Source organism: Psammomys obesus, unplaced genomic scaffold, assembly GCF_907164565.1.
Source record: "Psammomys obesus unplaced genomic scaffold, mPsaObe1.curated_primary_1811, whole genome shotgun sequence".
Taxonomy (NCBI): Eukaryota; Metazoa; Chordata; class Mammalia; order Rodentia; family Muridae; genus Psammomys; species Psammomys obesus.
The window spans coordinates 3,493,183-3,512,699 of NW_026585609.1; positions in this window are offsets into that span (position 1 = coordinate 3,493,183).

Here is a 19,517-nt window from a genome sequence, read left to right on the forward strand (position 1 = left end):
TGTGTGTGTGTGTGTTTCTTGAGCTTTTAACATGCACCTAGATAAACCATTGTGATGCATTTGGGGACTTGCCCTCCAGCCTACAAAAATAGTATCTCAAATGGTGAGGAATTTATATTTTTTGTAAACCCCAAGTAACGCTCGTGTCGGGGCAAAATTTGAAGTTAGTGTAAATATAGTTACTATTTATCAAGAAGGGCTGGGCATGGTGGTGCACACCTGTAATTTTTTGGATGGCAGAGACAGGAAGATTATGGTAAATTCCATAAGGCCCTGTCTTAAAAAAAAAAAAAAAAAAAAGGGATTCCTTAAAACTGTTGACAACGTAAAAATCTGAGCAGAAGTTACACTGGCCAGTTGACTCACCCCTGCGTCTCCCCTGACTTTCTTTACTGTCAGCTGCCAGGAGTCTCTGTCTCTGGACTGTTCATGGTCTTTCAGGACATTCATGATGAAGGCAATTTCAGAACATACCTGTAAGATGATGGGCTGTGTCAGTGAGGGCCTTGGGAATGTGATCTTTAGTTCCAAAAAGGAGGGAGTAGATATAAGAATCAAAGATGAGTAGATAAGAACTGCCTCTGCTTCGGTATGCATGATGTGTAACGAAATGAGGTAGAATTACAGTTGTAGAATCGTGTTAAGAATTACTTTAATACTTTTGTCTGGTTTCCCCTAACACAAGAGTCAGTAGATCACTCAGCCAAGCTTCAAGTTGAAATGTGTGATTCTCTCCACCTCCCTACTAGTATCCTTCTCACACCCAGCCTCTGACTGGATTTAAGCCTTTGGACAATGGTATGCTTTCCTACGTGGAAAGTGCATACTGTGCTGGGATCTCATCCTGTCTCCTTCCTGGAAAAAAATAAAAGGGGGGAGGGGAGCTTCCTACTACACACCTCAAGAAGCTCAGAAAATGACAAGGTTCCAGAGGCCCCTCTGGCAGGTGCATGAGCGGTAAAGAACTACTGTGAGCGAGGAGGTTGTGGTAGAGCATGCAACAGGGGCAGCGCGATGAGGGATGCCGCTTTCGTGACCCAGCATCCGCACTGAAACAGGCTTCTTGGTGATGCAGGTTCCTCTCAAGTGCCCATGCTCCTGTAAGTGACCCCAGTAAGCTCAAGAGTTCACCGAGGAAGACCTGGGGGAACTTTTGCTTCAGTCTGTCATCAAAGCCTTGTCTAGGGAGAATAGGCAGCTGGTCGTGTCTCCTCAGGAGAAGCCACACAATAGTGAGTGCCTGAGAATCTCGGGTCCCATAGATATTGAAGTCTATTAAGTCAAAAAGAGACTTGCAAAGGCACAGTAAAAATGTTGCCACATGGGAAGGGTCTTATACTGTTTATATAAGACCACGTGGGCCCAGTACAACATTAGAACATTTACCTGCTGACCCTACACTTTCCGAAAAGCTTAAACTCACTCTAATTAAACAAACTCTATGGAGAGTAAATCTTAATATTGCGTGGACAAAAAGAATAATATCTGTGTATGTTTTAATAATAGACATTCATTTATTTGTTTGGCAATTAGTGAGAGTTTTGTATGTGCCAGGAATTATATGCTAGCAATGCCAAAATTATATAACACTATTAATTACATAGTTTAGGAATAAAAACAAATGTAAACAAATATTGGCAACAGTCTCTGACAAATGCTATCATACGGGATAGAGCAATCTACCCAAAACAGGGAAGGGAATGTATAGAAAATAGAGTAAATGGGACGTTTGAGATTTATGTATAAGAATATGTAGGAAGTCACTTCCTGGACTTGGAGAAGGATCAAAAGAGGAATACAGTGTGATGAGAGTGTGGTCACCGTCCTTCCCACCCAAATATAGACTCTGGGAAACGTCTCCCTCGCCAAACTGTACGCAATTACTTGCCAGCTTGCATTAGTTGCATCATATTTCTCATAGATGTGACAAATAAAATAGGTGCATGACCTCTTAATTTAAGCACTCCGAGATTATGTGACCAAAAGCCAAAAATGGGCAACATTCATTAACAGTTTACTCTCTTTCAGGCACCATTTACTTCATATGATTTAATTCTTGTTGTTTTTACAATACTATGAGGTTGGTGTTAGGGTTACTTCCATTTGGCATCCAGGTCAACTAGGAATAGGTAGATTTCTGTGGCTCTTCAGAGACTGTAAAGTTTTTATATGATCCCAAACGTATGGTCCCAATCATTCTACTCATTCTTTGTGACTAATCTCTTAGAGTCTAGAAACGTGTTTGGATCTTAGTGATGCACCTGGTTATGCTGCATTTCCTGTCACTTGTCTCAGCTAAGCTTTCTGTAGATTTGTCCAATATGATGCTTACAGATTGTTCTTGTGGTGTGTGTGTGTGTGCGTGTGTGTGTGTGTGTGTGTGTGAATGTGTGTATTTCTCTACTTCTATCTAATCTCCCAGCAGCTAACAATTGACAATAACCCCCTGCTGGTGGTGCAATTTTACTCCCAACTCTCATCTTCATGCTGGGATTTGGTGTGGCTTGGCTTAGCATAGGTTTATGCATGATGGTGTCACAACCGATGTGATTCCAGATGTGCAGCTCACGTGCTGTGCCCAAAAGACACTGTTTCCTTGCAGTGCCCTATCACCTCTGGCTCTTACACTTTGTTGCCCATCTTCCGCAGGGATCCTTAATCCTCTTCCCAAGACAGTGTGGGATAGTTGATCCATTTAAGTAAGTGTTTTATTCTTGGCATCTTGGCCAGTTCGGAGTCTCTGTGTGAGCCCTTGTACACTGCAAGAAAAATATTGTAATTTTGATACTTTCTCCTTCTCAGCTTTCTTGTATAAATATTAAAGTCTGTAAGTTTCTTATATAAACATTTAAGTCTAAAAGTACAGCTTTAGTTGATTTTACAAGCTCTAGTTTAGAGTCATTCTTATCATTCAGTTAAAGTGTTTGAAGTCCTCATTGCAATGTCTTCTTTAGCCCACAAATAATACAGAAGTGTGTTCATTAAATCTTAAGTATTTGAAACTATTCCCAATTTTTTTTTCTTGTTCTGATTTTAGTTAAGCATGCTGAGACCATGATTTCAAACCTTTGGCATGTTTACATTGGCATGTTTACATGTCTTCCTAGGTCATTAGCTATCAGTTGAACAATTGTCCTCCCTGTGTTTAAGAAGGACATGGGCTTTGTAGACCTTGACGCGGTATGTGTGCATGTGTCACAGTTTAATGACACTAAAAGTAAATTGCCCAATTTTTAACCATCATATATAATAAGTGTGTTAAAATCTCACCATGACTGGGAAATAATCCCATTCTTCTTATAATTTAGTCATTTTGATTGGTTTTTGAGCACCGTTTTCCTCCAATTCCAAATGTGTCTCACAGAGTCACCACTGTTGTATGTCTATTAAGGACCGTCTCTATCTTTGTCTTTGAAAAATACCTTTATCATTGTTGAGAGCTTGTTTGATGGACTTAGAAACGCAGTGTGATGCCCATTTTCTTTAAGCATTCGAGTCTCTTTGTTCCCGTTCACGCTATTCCAGCAGGGTGGTCTTATCCTAAATGTTCCTCTTGCAAAGTTGCTCTTTTGCAACTATGTTTCCAGTCTTATCCTTACTTTGGCCCTCTGGCTAATCTTTTAATAAAGTTTATATTAGTTTAGATTTTCTGAAAGTCGTATAGGTGTGCCTTCATGTCTTTCATCACATTTATAAAAGACTTACTGGCTATACGAGCAGATATTAGAATCCTTTTATTTTTATTGCCTCCTTTCTCATCTCCTGGGCCTTCCATTCCCTCTTTATTCAGTCTAGGACTGTAGCCCATGAGATAGTTTCGCCCACGTTGAGAGACAGTCTTTCTCCTAATTTAAAGTATGAAATTTGCAAATGGCCTTACAAATACATGCAACAGTGTTTCTCCAAGCCCTGTCAGGTGGACATGGAAGACTGACCATCACATGATCCTCCTGCTTCAACTTGGTGTAGCTACAAATACTTCATATTGTATTGCGAATAATACTTTATAAAAAATAGTTCATAATTTATTGTGTGTAATTTTTAATTTGTTCATTAAAAGACATTATCAATGAAGTAAAAAAAAAAACCCACACATCAGAAGAAAATTCTTACAAATAACCTCTCTGATAAGTGATAAGTATCCAAAATGTGTAGAAACCTAAATCACAATAACCAAAACAGCTCCAGTCAGACATGAAAGATATGAAAAGACATTTGTCTAAGGAATATATATGAAAAAGCAACACTCATACAAAAACCCACTCAGCCTTGCCACTCATTAGGAAAATATAAATCAAAGCTGAAGCACAGAATTATTTCCTACCATGGGGCTGGCTACTCCTGTGAAAAGGAGAAGAAAATAACGAATGAAAGCAAGGATATGGAGAAAGAAGCCTTATGCATTGCTGATGAAATGGCAAAATGAAACAACCATTGTGAAAACTGTGAAATCAAGTTTAAAAGTAATAAATAACAATAATCTTGACATGTACTTGAAATAATTTAAATCAAGGTTTTGAAAAGCTGTTCCTTACAATCAAGGTGTACAATAACACCATTTGCGATAGCTATCATTTTAAAGGCAGTCATTTGGACATTATCAGAATGGACATGCAAAACGTAGATATGCATACAAGGACTATTACTCCATCTTTACAAGGAAGGATATTCTAATATGTGCCACAACACTGGTGAATGCCACTGAGAACATGAAGCTAAGTGAAATAAGCCAATCACACAAAAAGAGAAATTAATCCTGTCTGTTTCCAGTGACACAGAGTAATCAAAATTATTAAGAAAAAGTAGAATGGGGGGGGCAATGGTTAGAGGTGAATTTCTAAAGTAAGGTTATTGTTTAGTGAGCATAGAGCCTTGCTTAGTTTTTGCTGTGTGTTTACATGAGTGTGTGCACGTGTGCTTATTCATGTGTGTGAGTGAAATGTGTTCATAGCACATTTATGGAGGGCAGAGGACAACATCTGAATGTTCACTCTTGCCTTTCCACCTTATTTTATTTATGTATTTTCCTATTCTTTGAAATATAATGGTTTTCAATGTATCTTGATGACCCTTCACTATCGCATTTCAACTCGGCCAAGAAAATTCTCTTCCCACTGGATAGCTTTCATTGTGCTGGGAAATCCTATGCAAGCTTCTTGGTAGAAAGGACATCAATGGATCTATTCAAAGCTGGTCCTTGTATGCTCTGCTACCAATCTACCAGGGAAAATGTGTCCAATCGTGCAATAGTGGCATGACTGTTTATTTGGGTAACCAAAGACTGCTTTGGTTGGATTTGAGGCCTGTTCCACAAGAATAAATTAATGCTTGGACTGTAAACATGGTCAACATTCATGACTAGAGAAGCCATAGGCCTTAGGGGGAAATCTGTTTATACTGTTTGCTAAATGATCATATTGTCAAGCTGCCTTATGTTTAAATCTGTAGATTTATGCTGAATACACAGACACATCACTGCTCAAAGTGCTGATAATAATGGTTGTGGATGCTCAGTCATAAATGGTTGTAGAGAAATTTTAAATAAAACATGGCTTCTCTGGCAAAAAATCATGTCCAAAGACCTTCTAGGTCTGGGTGATCCAGCTAGATTACAAACACACCTTTAACCCAGGAGAAAAAGGACACCTGAAAAAAAAATGTTGCAGAGGACAGATGACATCTGACAGAAAGCATCAGAGAAAAAATTGTCCTGATATCATCTACAAAAGAAGATTCAATTCTTCAAGTTGTGCTGGATGCCCACAGACATTCAGGAGACTTCAGAGCAGAGGGAGCCTGGAGCACAGAATATTTCAGGAGCCTCTGAGACAGTGAATCACAGTAAGCCACCCCCAAAGACAATTTTAATTATATAGACAGACTTTACCTTCATTGAAAATGCTAAACTCCATTTCAGAATTTCTTGAGAACAAGGATAGGAGTTGAGGGGATAGAAATGTTACTTGAAAAAGCCATTACAGTTCTCATTGCAATTATGGCCACTGGAGTAAACCCCTCTCTCCTGTTAATTGCAATCTTTATGTTTTTCCTCTCAAAAAAGTTTGATAAAAAATGGCTGTACAACAAGAAAAATTAGCTTTGATAATACAAAGGTTGAGAGAGAAGAGACAGAAAACCTAACAGAACAAAAAAATGCTTAATTGTGAACCTATGGTACTTAATGAAATTGAGGATCAAAGTAGACAGCACACTGATAATGGGTAAGAAGTCTGGGTAAGTGGAGTGGAGCCCAGCTCAGTCCCATGGAGCTGGGCATGGAATGAGAATGCCTAAATGTCTAGTTCATGTGTGGGGTCATAAAGATCTATCTAATTTGATAAACAGAAAGGAGGGATAAGATTAGCTAAAAAACACTAGAAGATAGGAAAAATATTGAATTAGATCAACCTGTGTACTTTTAGCATCAGAATGGAACTCAGGGAATGTATTACATTGGGGAAGAGATTTTAGCCTGTACTTCCATAAGTGATGAAAGACAATGGGTTGCATCAAAATTGATTCAAATAAGAGAAGCTTCGAAATGAAAGGTATGACTCAAGGAAAAGATGCAGAAAGCAGATCCCCCTGTGTGGAGACAGCTTAATAAACCAGCTAAAGAGGAAAGGGACAGTTCATTAGCCTAGCCAACTGAAAATCTAGATGCTGAAATGAACTGTTGCTGAAGGACTTATGGCCATGACTGCAATTATGGAAGATCATCACATCAATGGTTGAGTGGATCTTCATAAGGACGTTTGGACTGTTAAGTTTGTGGGATTGATAATTGTTACTATTGTAAAGTAAAATTTTTGGCTTAAACAAAAATGGAAAAGTAGAGGAATTTTAATTTAGAACATTCCTGCTCTGGCAGAACATCCAAAGACCTTCTGGGTCTGTGTGACCCAGCTGGAATACAAACATGCCTTTAATCCAGGAGACAGAGGCAAGCCTGAGTTCAAGGCCAGCCTAGTACAGAGCAAGTTTCAGGTAAAGAAAAGCTTAGGTCCAGGTGTGGTGGTACATATCTTTAATCCCAAACAATGAAGGTAAAGTTAGTTCATAGAAGAAAGCACCCACGTTTGTAAGTGGTATTTAATTGAGTGGAAAAAAAAAAAAAACCTTACGAATCAGAGAAAAATTTGACACAATAAGATATGCCCAACTCTCAAGAGAAGAAAAAGAAAGGGGAAATTACTTACGGGGCAAGGCAGAGAGAATAAGAGAGAGGAGGCAGTTTTTACTGGGAGAGTTTTACAGAGAGAGAGGTTGAATAAGAGAATAAGCTAGCTATAGGTGAAGGCAGAATGAGCCAGAAAATAAGAATCCAGAATATTAAAAAAGATTGCTGGAGTTAGAGGCCAAGCAGAGCAATTCAGAGGCCAAAAGAAAAGCCAAATTAAATAAATTAGCTGGGAGAGGAGTTTGGGCCAGAACAGCTGAGTTGAACCAGCCAGCCTAGAGCTAAGTAAGAACTAGAAAGGGTGAGCTTATTAAACAGTAAACCTCAGAGGCTGAAAGCATTCTAGGCCTAGGTTAGAATGTACAGAGGCTAGGAGCTTCCAGGAATAGGCCTAGGCTAGCAGACAGAGGCAGTGAGCCTCTGAGATGACAGCTGAAGCAGGAGAATAAAAGTTCCTTTTACAGGGGGGATATGGAGCCTCCACATCAGGCTCAGAGAACATCCTGGAAGAGGAGGTAAAACAGCTGAAAGAGGGTGACGATAAAGGTTGTGAGTGCTGTGCTATGGACCCCACATAGCTGTTGCATACACGTCCTCACAGCCCTACGCTCATCTACGTAAGGTCTGGGCAAGATCGTACCAGAACAGGAGCTTCCACGACCATACACCAGCTGAGCAGCTGTAGGCAACTGATGGCATCTTGGTGGGTGAGAGCCATTTTTCTTTGGGGACGTGGCCACTGAGAGGTCCCCCAGGGCCCAGTGATTGACCCTCAAACCAATTCACGAGTGGACAACACTAATTGAACTCAGTGGGTTAAACAGTAAATATATAGTTAGCATTTTTTGAGGCTTAAATTATCTTAGCATCATTTCAAACTAACACTTTGCCCTTGTCTAAGACCATAACATCCTGACCACAACTGATGCCAAGGTTTTCACCTATTTTTTTTTAAATCATCTAGGTATCAGTACCTTGTTTTTCTTTTTTCTTTCATGGGTGCTTGCACGCGCCTTGCATGTGTGTGGGTACATGTGTGTATGCAAGTATATTAGGGGTATGTGTGTGTGTGTGTGTGTGTGTGTGTGTGTGTGTGTGTGTGTGTATTTATGGCAGTTTATGGCAGGAGGACAAGCTCATGTTTCATGCCTGGTAGACCATCTACTGTTTGCTGATATAGTATGTCTCACTGGCCTGGAGCTCACCAAGTAGGCCTTTCTCCACTCCAACCCCAGTGCCTCGGGGATTACAAGCATGGACTACCACAACCCAGTTTTGTTTCTTTGCTTGCTTTATTCTGTTTTGTTTCCTAGTCAGGTCCTCAGCTTGTAATCCAGGCACAGGACTCACTGAGCTACCCTTCCATCACAAGACATTCCTATTTTATAGTTTGTGCTTTTAATGCAAACACGTGAAGTCTCTGTAGATAGGGGTTCTCTCCCTGGTTGTTACTTGGGGTGTATATTTTTCTCAAGCAGTTCACAAAAACATATGTGACCATTTATTTCTAAGAAATGTATGTTTATGGATCATTTAAGAAGTTGTCAAGGTGGTATTTTGGGGACTATCTAAATGTATGTATTTATATGCATGTATGTATATATCCCTATATCATATATATGTATATATCCTATGAGTAATAGATAAATATATGTGTATGTATACATATATATTCATGAATATCCTACAAGGAATCTCTATCTATGAAAAAAGATTGTTTACTTCGCTGCCTACACCTGCAAGGGACAAATGCCATACTGCTGTCCCTACCAGAGCAAGGAGGCTGAGAGGAGATCCACTTCATCAATGACTAGCCTGAAAAGAGTGAGTGAGAGAGAGAGAGAGAGCATGTCTATAAAACTCTGAAATTTGGGCTTCAAGAATTTTGAGCTGAATAAACAAACATACTTATAGTCTTGATTCACACTAGCCCACGGTATCGGAGGGTGGGGCATGCAGTTCACTCAATTGTCTGGATTAGAAAATTTCTCAGGAACACATAGGACACTTAACCAGCACTCACAACACTGTTGTTGGGGACACTGTGTACTTACACTGCAGACGGCTGACTTAGCAAGTCACTGTTGGGACATAAGCTGTTGATGCCGTGCATAAGTAAAGTATTTCTTTCCCGTTTGCGAAGCTACAGAACCTCTTCTACAGATTTCACAATTAGAGCTGGTTGCTGGGTAAGCCAGCTCACGTCTATCACCTAGGTGTCAGTCACTATGGCCGATTATTAAAATGGATCCCACTGCTCGGCATTTACCACCCCTGTGACACCTTTATCTCTTCGAACACTCAGAGGGGCATTTAAATGATTCACTTACTTTCTGCCAGAAAGTCCAAAAATTTAAAAAAATAAATCTCATTTCTTCTCTGCTGCTACTTTCTATGATTGTTTCTTGTTTTCTGTTAAAAGTAGCGTTTGTCAAGGAAGTAGTGCAGTGACTCAGCAGGAAGACCATGCCTGGTCCGGAGCAGAGGCTGCAAAGCTTGATGGGCAGCCTTCCATCTGAGTGTTCAGAACTGTCTGGAGCCACCTCTGGTTCTTCATGGTCACTGGTTTTCCTTCAAAGATGCCGAATCAGCCTGGATTGCTGCCTCGTAACAGACTGGTTCTCCAACCAGTCTGTAACCAAATAAATAGAAAACATGTAAGTCTTCATTTAATGCTTCTCTTGCAGGCTGCTGTTGCTGGTTCACTGAGGAGTGAAGGTGAAGGTGAAGGACCCCAACACGCTCCTGCCGATGGCTGGTTATTGTTTGTACTTCTATTTTGGAAACTTGTGGCACCCTTAGAAGCCTCGTTAGAGTTCACAGAGGGTGACCACTCAGGGTGGACCATGAAATTTCATAAGCCAGGCTCCACTTCATGCCCTCCCTTTCTCTGCCTTTTGAAAGCGCATGCAACAAGGCCAACCATCTCACTCTCCTGCGCCATACTTCATCCAAAGTGATCAACTGAGTACCCCCAAATCTCAGCCGATATCAGCCCTCACTCCTTTACATTGTTTCCCATCAGATCACAGCAAAAAGAGAGGTAAGCAATGCGAAAATGTAAGAACAGAGTTAGTGGGCGGGGTTAATGAGTGAGGAACCCTGCTTGAGGAGTGATCAAATACCTATGCTGAGCTGCCCACCCACGGCAGAGCTTCTAGTTAGGAACAGTCAAACCAGGTATTGGCCTTCCAGAAATCAGAAGCACAGAAATATGTTCGAAGAGTAGCTCTCAATGTCTGGAGCAATAGCTCAGTAAAATAGGACGATGTAGGTTAGCCTACACACAGGAAAACCTGAGTCCATCCCCAGCTGTAACTAACACACAAAGCCTGGCATGGTTGTCCGCTATTATAATCACAGAGCTGGAAGGTAAAAACAGGCGGGTCCCTAGCCTAATCAAGAAGCCCGGGATCCCAATGAGAGGCTATCTACACACCAAGGTTGAAAATGAATGGCTCCTGAAGAACGATACCAGAGGTTGACCTCTGCCATCCATACTCTCAGCAGCGCGCACGCGCGCACACACACACACACATGCCTGTACACATCCTAGCACATGCCAACACAAAAGTAGTTGTTCACACAAGATGGTTTTAGAAGCTGTGGTCTGGGCTCTTGAGAGTGGGCTGGGAAAGCGTGGTGGGTGAAAGTTGGAAAGAGTTCCTGACCTCAGTAGAGAGTGTCCTGATTTCTGCATCATAAAGCCTTGTTCTTTTCGGTCGTGCGCGGGAGCTGTGTGATGGTGGTAGGTCACAGTGTGGATAGCATCCCAGTGTAAACTGCTTCCCGGAGCCTGCAGAGCGCTTTCTTCTACCCAGCAGAGCAGAAATAACTTGCCCTGTGTGCAGCACTGATGTCCAAAAGAAAAGCCACAGAGGGACATCTAGTGGCAGTGGGAAGTCACCAAGCTGCTCCGAAAGAGTTCAGGAATTTCCACACTGCTCGCTATCGCTGCTTCAGATGTATTTCTTGAACTTCGCCTCACACTCCAGCACATTAGTCTCCGCGTTTGATGTCTGGCGGCACTGGAAGAAAACATTCAACTCTTCGGCCCAGTAAGCCTCTCAAGCCACCGAAGAGCAAACGAGGCAGAGAGTAGGGCAGGAAGCAGAACTTCCAGAAATGTGTGCTGAGAAAAAGGATCTGTGCAGAGCACCCCCACTGTGTACACGGATATTTTTATCATCTTTCTAGTAAGCTCCAGACAGACGTGGCACTTGAGAGCTACAAAGCTCCAAAATACTCTGCGCATTTTAAGAGCAGCGCTCCACACACCCTGACCTTTCAGTCGGCATGCCCAGAGCTCTTCATAAGAGTGACTGACTGGTGAATTTTGCAGGCACAATGGACGTAGTCATTCAGGGTGTGGTCAAGCTTCTGCCGGATTTTGCTGGAGAGATGGAAACCGCTTTAGACCCAGTTGCAGCCTCCTGAGCTTGACTCTTTCACAGGAACAAGTGGAAAATAAGTTAGGCCTAAATTAGCTATAAAAATCATAACTGATTTTGTTTAAGAATAATAGTGGAAGTCTCTAACTGATGATTTTGCCATCTCTGCGCATCACAAGATCAAACATTGACAATTACAATTTGTGTACATAAAGGGTTTTTAACATGTAGTCTATTCTCTCTGTGTCTCTCTGTCTCTGTGTCTCTGTGTGTGTGTGTGTGCATGTGTGCATGTGTGTGTGTGTGTGTGTGTGTGTGTGTGTGAAGATCAGAAAACAACAACTTGGATGTGACAGTTCTCTCCTTTCCACCATGTAGGTTCCAGGGATAGAACTGAGGTCACCGGGCCTCATCGCAAGCACTTTTACATGCGGAACCATTTGCCCGCCCCTGGTAAGGGGAGTTTTAAGACATTCCTAACTGATGCGATCTCACATCTCCCGCTCCAGCACTCCAACACTAACTCCACTTTAATGACATAAGAAAATTCTTCACTTTACCAAATCATGCTGACTGAGTCTCTCCATATAGTCGTCACTTTTTGTTTTGGGTCTTATTGCACTGTACACTACCCATTAGTTCTTTTCTTCTTTGAGGTTCTTCTCTTCAATGTGAACTGGAATGCAAGAAGAAACTGTTCCTTGAGAGTCTTGTCTCAAATCTTCATGTTCAGTCTCTCTTCTGGCTTCTGTTTGTTTGATGAGCAATAGCTAATTTCTAGTTCTTTGGCAACAGCCAATATTACACCTAATTTCATTCTAACAGGTCCAGGGCTGGAGAAACCCGGGGTCAATTCTTTTAGTCTCTTTAGTCCCTGGTCTATCTCCCTCTCCTCCCCAACCCACTCCTTCTCTGGTCTCTACCTGTACTGTCCACCTCCACCTACAATCTCCCCTGGAACATTCATGAAAATTTCACGTTGGTGTTCATAGCTGGGACAGCCCTTGCTGGTCCCCAACAATGGCTGTCTCCTGAATCCCTTAAAGATCAGTCCTGGTCTCCAGAGAAGCCTCTGTGTGGAAAACCAACAAAGCTGTGCTTGCAGTCCTTGAGCCTGCTCTCCTAAACCACACTTGTGCTGTAATGATGATCTGGCCATCCTCATACTTCATTCCTGTTCTGCATTAGTGACTTTTCTTCTTTCTGTAATAAATACCCAACAAAAACAGTTAGGGAAAGCAGATCTCATCAGGATGTACGATGTAAGAGAACATTATGGAGGGAAGGCATGGCATCAGGAGCCTGGGGCAGCTGGTAACATTGCAAGTACAGTCCGGAAGCAGATGAGGAAATACGATGCTGGTGCTCAGCTCATTTTCCTCAGTTTTATGGGCTCCGTCCTAGGGGATGTTGCCACCCACATTCACAGTTGTGTCTTCCTCTTTAGGTAAGCCTTTCTGGAAGTAACCCCCTAGACATACCCACAGGTATTTTTCATGGTGTCTAAATCCCATCAAAATGAACTCAGGGGGACTTTGTGAGATGGGGTCCTCCCAGAACGGGCTGGGAGAAGTGGGGCAGATTCATTGTCTAGCTCCATCAGAACAGGGGATCTCTGACTCAGTGGTTTAACACAGAAACTTGTTCTTCTTCAGTTCTGTAGCCAGAAAACTGAAATCCTGCTGTTGGAAGGGTCAGCTTTGTCTATGTTCTAAGGGGAAAAAATCCACTGCATGCTTTGTTCCTGTTTTCTGACCACTGTTATTCCTTGGCTTAAGGCTGCCCAACTCCAGCTTGACACCTCCTCCACTTGCCAAGGGTGTTTGTTTGTTTGTCTGTTTGTTTGGTGTGTGTGTGTGTTGGTCACTTCTAAAGATTTACCTCTGGGTTTACAGCCTGTACCAGTCTCAGCTGCAAATCTATTGTCACATCTTCTAAAGTTCTTGTTCTCTACAGCATCACAAATACAGACCCCAGGAGTCAGAACTGGATGGACAGCACTAGAGCATAATTACCTGCAGGCACAGCCCTCTACAGTAAGAATTCACAAGAGTCTACCTGCTTACAAAACCAAGGGTCTTCAGTGAGCCCTAGGAGCCCCTTAGCACCATAGGACCACTACAAACTTTAAGAGAGAAACAAAGGAAGCTTGGAAAAAAAATGTGAAACTTTGTTATGCAGAAAAATGGCAAGCACTAGCACCAACAAAAATTAACTCACAGGTGACAGAAACTTTCTCTACCAGACACAGAATGTTTTACAAATGTTGGTTTAGCAGACCGGCATATAATTCATCTAGGTTTAGATAAATTACAGTGCTAGATCTTTAAAGAACCGACTCACCTTCTCTATGTTTTAACTCTTTTTTCTCTAACGTTTTAAGCATGAATAAAAAGTAGAGAGAAGACTGTCCTCGGTGTGCTTATCTCTCAGGGTCAGCAAGAAAGAATTCATGCACTACCTCACTTTCTTTACACTCACACTCTGTTCCTGGATCCCACCTGTGGCCCAGGGAGGCTTGTAAAAATAGATACCCTGGGGCTAAGGATACAGCTCAGTTGTTGATGTGCTCCTAGAAGCCCCTTGTTCCACCTCTCACACCATATTAGCCAGGAGTTATGGTGGTCTCCTGTGATAACAATGAGACAGTAGGATCAGAAGTTCAAGGTCAGAACTGGCAGCAGGAAGAATACAAGTCCAGCCTGAGTTACTTGAAACACTGCCTGAAAAACAAATGAAGGTTCTCTGAAGATGGCTTAACAGTTAAAAGTGCTTGCTCCTTACCCCAGTAACAAGCCAGGCTTTGACCTCTATCTGTAACCCCAGTTCTGAGAGGAGCATTGCTGGCTCCAGCCTAGCAGAGTGCAGGCTCAGAGAGAGACTCTACCTCAAACACAAAGATGGAGAGCGATAGAGGACACTTAGTTCCTTCTCGTGCATGGGCATGCACACCTCTGCCACACTTACAGGAAATACTTAAGTAATTAATATAAAATCTTCAATACCAGATCATATTTTAATAGTTTTTTTTGTTTTTAGATTATAATTAAACAACACCCATAAATTTCCTCATTCCTACAGGATCTTTTTTCTGTACATCTCTCCCCACCCATCTTTTCTCCACAATCTTTTATTGAAAAAAATGAACTCCTTTCCTGAGCAGCTTTTCTCAATCTGATCTTCTTTGACTTCATGGAGTTTTGCCCTGTTTGTACCTCCTATAAACTCCATATTCAAAAATTAGAGACTTCTGGAGACAATCCCGTGTGGTGCCACAGGCACTGGTCAGGGAGCAGGCCTGAGATGACATCTGTTCTGTGCCACATGACAGTTTCTGTGCACAGCACTCCCGAGATCACTCCAGAAATGACGTCAGACATCCAGAGGCCCCAGGAGCTACCAAGATGAACAAGAAAGTGATAGAGTGATGGAAGACAAAGAGAAGCAGAAGGATGTGTACACAATGAAGAGAGCCAGAACTGATGAGCTAAGGGTCGTAAGGAACAGCCTGATGTGAGTAGCTGGAGAAGCCACCCAAGGCCACATGGTGAAGTCTTGGCCCATACTACCACTGAGGATCATGGCTGGGTCTGTGGCCCTGCAGAAGCAGGGGGTCTGTTACCACCAAAGGCCAGGCAGACTTCCCTGTTCTGAGCTGCCACCTGGGGTCATGTTGATGCCTGAAGGCTGTGCAGAACTAGCCCCACCCCTCCCCTAGACATCATGGGAAAGCTGGCCCCAAAGGTGTGAGATCAGGAGAGCTGACCCAGCTCCTTACCAGCTTCAGTACTCAGGAGAATGGGTCACACCATGCCCTAGAAGCACAGTAGAGCTGGCCATTGTTGCAGGAGTTGCAGGTGAGCTGGCCCAAAGGTGTGAGCATGGGAAAGCTGGCCCATGCTCATCTGCTGTGTGGTGATGTGCACAAGGGAGAGATGACCCCCTTTGCCTCTTGCCACCTGCAGCAGGCAGGAGAACTGGTCCTAGGGTCATGAGAGCAGGAAAGCTGGCCATGCCCCTCACTTGTTGTAGCACTCAGGAGAGAAGACCCTGCACCTCACCTGATCAGCATAATAGAGCTGGCCCTGGCGGCTGAGGCATGGTAGAGATGCCCTGCCACTTGTATGCTCTGTGGTGGCATACCTACAGCAGGCAGCCTCAAGGTGATAAGAACAAGATAGCTGTCCCAGTCCCTCACCTCCTACAGCACTTGGGAGAGCAGACCCTGCCCCTTGCCTGGGCAACACAATAGAGCAGGCCCTGCTGTTGTGGGCATGGATGAGTTGCCCTGGGGGCATGAGAGCTGTCTCTGCCCCTTGCCAGCTATGGTAGTGGGTGATACAGCCAGGACAGTGCTGGAAAGCTCGCTCACTCTGGTGATGTGGATGCAGGACACTGGTGGGCTGACCAGCTCAGATATTACCCAGGCCCAGATCCAGAGCTTTGAGTTGGTCCATCCCAACATCTACCCCATAGATGAACTCTTGAAACATGTGAAGGGACCAATCCTACAGATACAAAGCTTCAGGATCTCCATGACACAGGGCAACAACAGGATATCTGAAAGGAGTTTCAGTGAGGATCCACTGTTGACAGTGGAGCAGAAGCCAGAGGCCTTGAACCAGACCAATGAACATTTGCAAGCAAAGAAGCATGGACAAAAGAGAATACTGTGGGATACACTCTGACATACTACAGCTTCCATAACAAGAATTATTTTTCTTGTGGAGGAAGAGGCTACAAAGGTAGAGGGTGAGGATAAGGGGATGAGGTGAGTAGAACTGGGGTGCATGATTTAAAATTCACAAATAATCAGTAAAAAGTTAAATAACAAATTAGAGACTTAGGAAGAGTTTTTCTTGGCCTGTTATGTTCACAGTTTTATGAATGATATTGTGTGAATCTCTCAGGAATAAATAACTGTCTTATGTTAACAGCCATTGATAATCTTTGCTTGAATCCATTATCTCATTAGGTGTTGAAAAGATAAATTATTTCTTCAATTATTAGGTGGTTTGCTTCCACAAAGAGACATTTCCTTCTCATCAACTATTGGTGATGCTGGGGTTTAGTTCATATAGGAAAAATAGGATAAATTCTTGCAGTGTTTTCAACAAAAGTAAGATCCCCAACATTCTTCAAATAACCTATACCTCTTTTTAGGTGTATAGATACACAAATATATATATATATATAATTGTGTGAATATATTTGTGTGTGTACATACATATATAACGTACTATCTATGTTTAAATATCTTTGTCATAGGACAATTTATTGGCATGGAGCTTATAGATATATTTTACTAGAGTCCTTTGGACATACTACCAGAAATCTTGAAGAGCATCGTTGGTTTATTTTCTATATATATATATATGACATGTCATACGTTCTAAAATTACATTTTTTGCATCTGGCTGCTAGCTCTTTTTAGGAGAGATAAATATACTACCATCACAACACACACACACACACACACACACGCACACATGCACACACACAGGCACACACACACATGATAAAACAGAAGATCAGTTCAAACTAATCCTTCCATCTCAAACTTGGGAATATTGAATCCTTTTATTTTATCTATTCAAGTTCATTTCTATAACCCATTTATGCCCTGGCTCAAATTTTGATTTTAATAACTCTAGCTTAATTACTTTTCTCTTTTACTCTCCATTGCATATTCCAGTCTCAGAATGATGATACCTCAATGGTCAATGATAATCTTCCCATTTTATTGTTGTTTTCCAAGCTGTTTTACTTTAAAGAATGTGGGATAGGTTCTTGGCGGAGGTTATGTCACCAGCAGGACTTTCAATGAGGTCTCTTTTCTTTTAACTTCCATTGTTTTATAAGAATGGGAACTATGTTGTATTTATTCACTATGTAAAATATCCTTCAGACGATTGCAGCTTTCAAAGGAGATATTAAGAAAACTCATTTTGTTTCTTGTTTCTAAGTGTCATAGTTTTTCTTTTTGATGCTTTTTGAAATGTAAGTGTACATGCATACAGGCATCAGAATCTTTTTGTATCCTTAACATTACCTCATGGTGACCACAGTGGCATATAGAAGGTTTTCTCCATGTTGTAGCCACATAATGATACATTGTGTGAGTCATCAGATTTTTCTCTGGGCAATATTTTAAAGACTTGCACTGTTTTGCTACAGTAAATGGTGCCCCAATAAATATTATTTGCAATCATTTTCGTATTTTTTCTAGTATTTCGTTTCGGTTAAGACCCTAAAAGCAGCAATCATATTTTTTTTTTCTATTTAGAAATACATCTCAAAACTCTCATCAGGATTCTTGTTGTAATGGTTACTGATTTTGTTTTGAGTAGAGGAATTTAGGGTATGTTTTTTGAATGAATAGATTTAGAACCTGTTTGTGTGGAAGAATGGTGAGGAAACCTTATGCCGCTAGTGGAATCACACATCACTTTTCCTTAAAACAGGAATGATTTAAACTCATCAAGGAAACTCGGCCTAGTTTTTAAAAGCAACCATGACTGCATTGAATGTGTGAGGCATACAACAATCACTATGGGCCTAAATGTCCAGGGGAGGAAACAACAGCATTAAATTAGATCTAGATATTGTCAGCTCTTTCTGAACTTCTGCTTGGTGGCATTTGGGCCTATGTGTTCTGCCTTGTGACGTAAAGACTTGCCACCTGGAGTGACGGGCATTAATGGTCTTTACTACCATTCCTGAAGGAGTGATTTGATAGCCTCACACTGGCGGTGTCCTGGTTTCTGCATATTTACTGTAAGCAAAATGAAGACCTGGCTAGCCAAGCACTAAAGAAAACTCCAGTTTTCATCACAGAGACCTCATCCTGTGATGATGGCTCAACCACCAGGGGGAGCACATCAAAGTTCAGACACAGGTGGGAAACCCGCTTCCCTGAAGAAAATAAACTGTCTCAGGTTATGTGTGTGTCTGGGTCTCTGGGTCTCTCTGTGTGTGTATGTGTGTCTATGTGTGTATGTCTGGGTCTGTGGGTCTCTGTGTGTATATATGTGTGTGTGTGTGTGTGTGTGTATGTGTGTGTGTCCGTGCATGTACACACACAGAGAAGTTAAGAGGACAACCTTAGAAGCCACTCCTCATGAGGCAAGGGCCTGGGTTTTGTTTGTTGGCTTGAAGCTTGTCAGGCAGGCCTGGCTAGCTGACCAGTGAGTCCCAAGGATCTGCTCATCTCTGCCTCCCCAGCGTTGGAATGTAACTGTGTGCCATCATACCCAGATTTTTTTAATGTGGTTTTAAAGGATCAAATTCAGGCAACCACGTTACCAAGCGATCTCTGCCATCTCCCCAGCCTTGACTATCTTATTTTTTTTAACAATTAAACAAATGCTTAGAAATCATGACATAGTCTAGCATCTTCCCATACTGTATAATATATAATGATATAGAACGAAAAGAAATCACTTGAGTTAAAATAGAAAGAGAATATATATGGAAATAATGTGTTTTTCTTTGCAGTGTAAGAAATCATGTGGTCAGGTTTTGATGGCAAGTGGCTTTAAAGATGGAGTTTTTAAAGTGGCCCTCAGAGTCATCAAAGAACCACAGATAAACAGCAAACACTCAGCCCCTGTCTTTCTTGGCTAGTAGCTGCTCTCTTCTTGCCTGGGTGCTTTTCATTTTATTTTAGGGTTGAAAAGTTACAGACTGTTAAGTGACCAAAGCCCACGTATCAGGAGATCTCAAGGGCAGCTGGATGGGAATTTTGGAATGGAAACTACAATAGGAAAAGAAGAGAGACTGTAGCTCCCTGAAGAACACAGAATTCATCAAGAATAGGGACTAATTAAAAACACACTTTTTGTTTTGCTAAATTATCACAGTGCCCATTCTTTCCTTTACCATAGAAGAATGCCCAGCTTTGTAACTTCATAAAATAAACAGATGCATGCTCTGTGCTCAGAGTC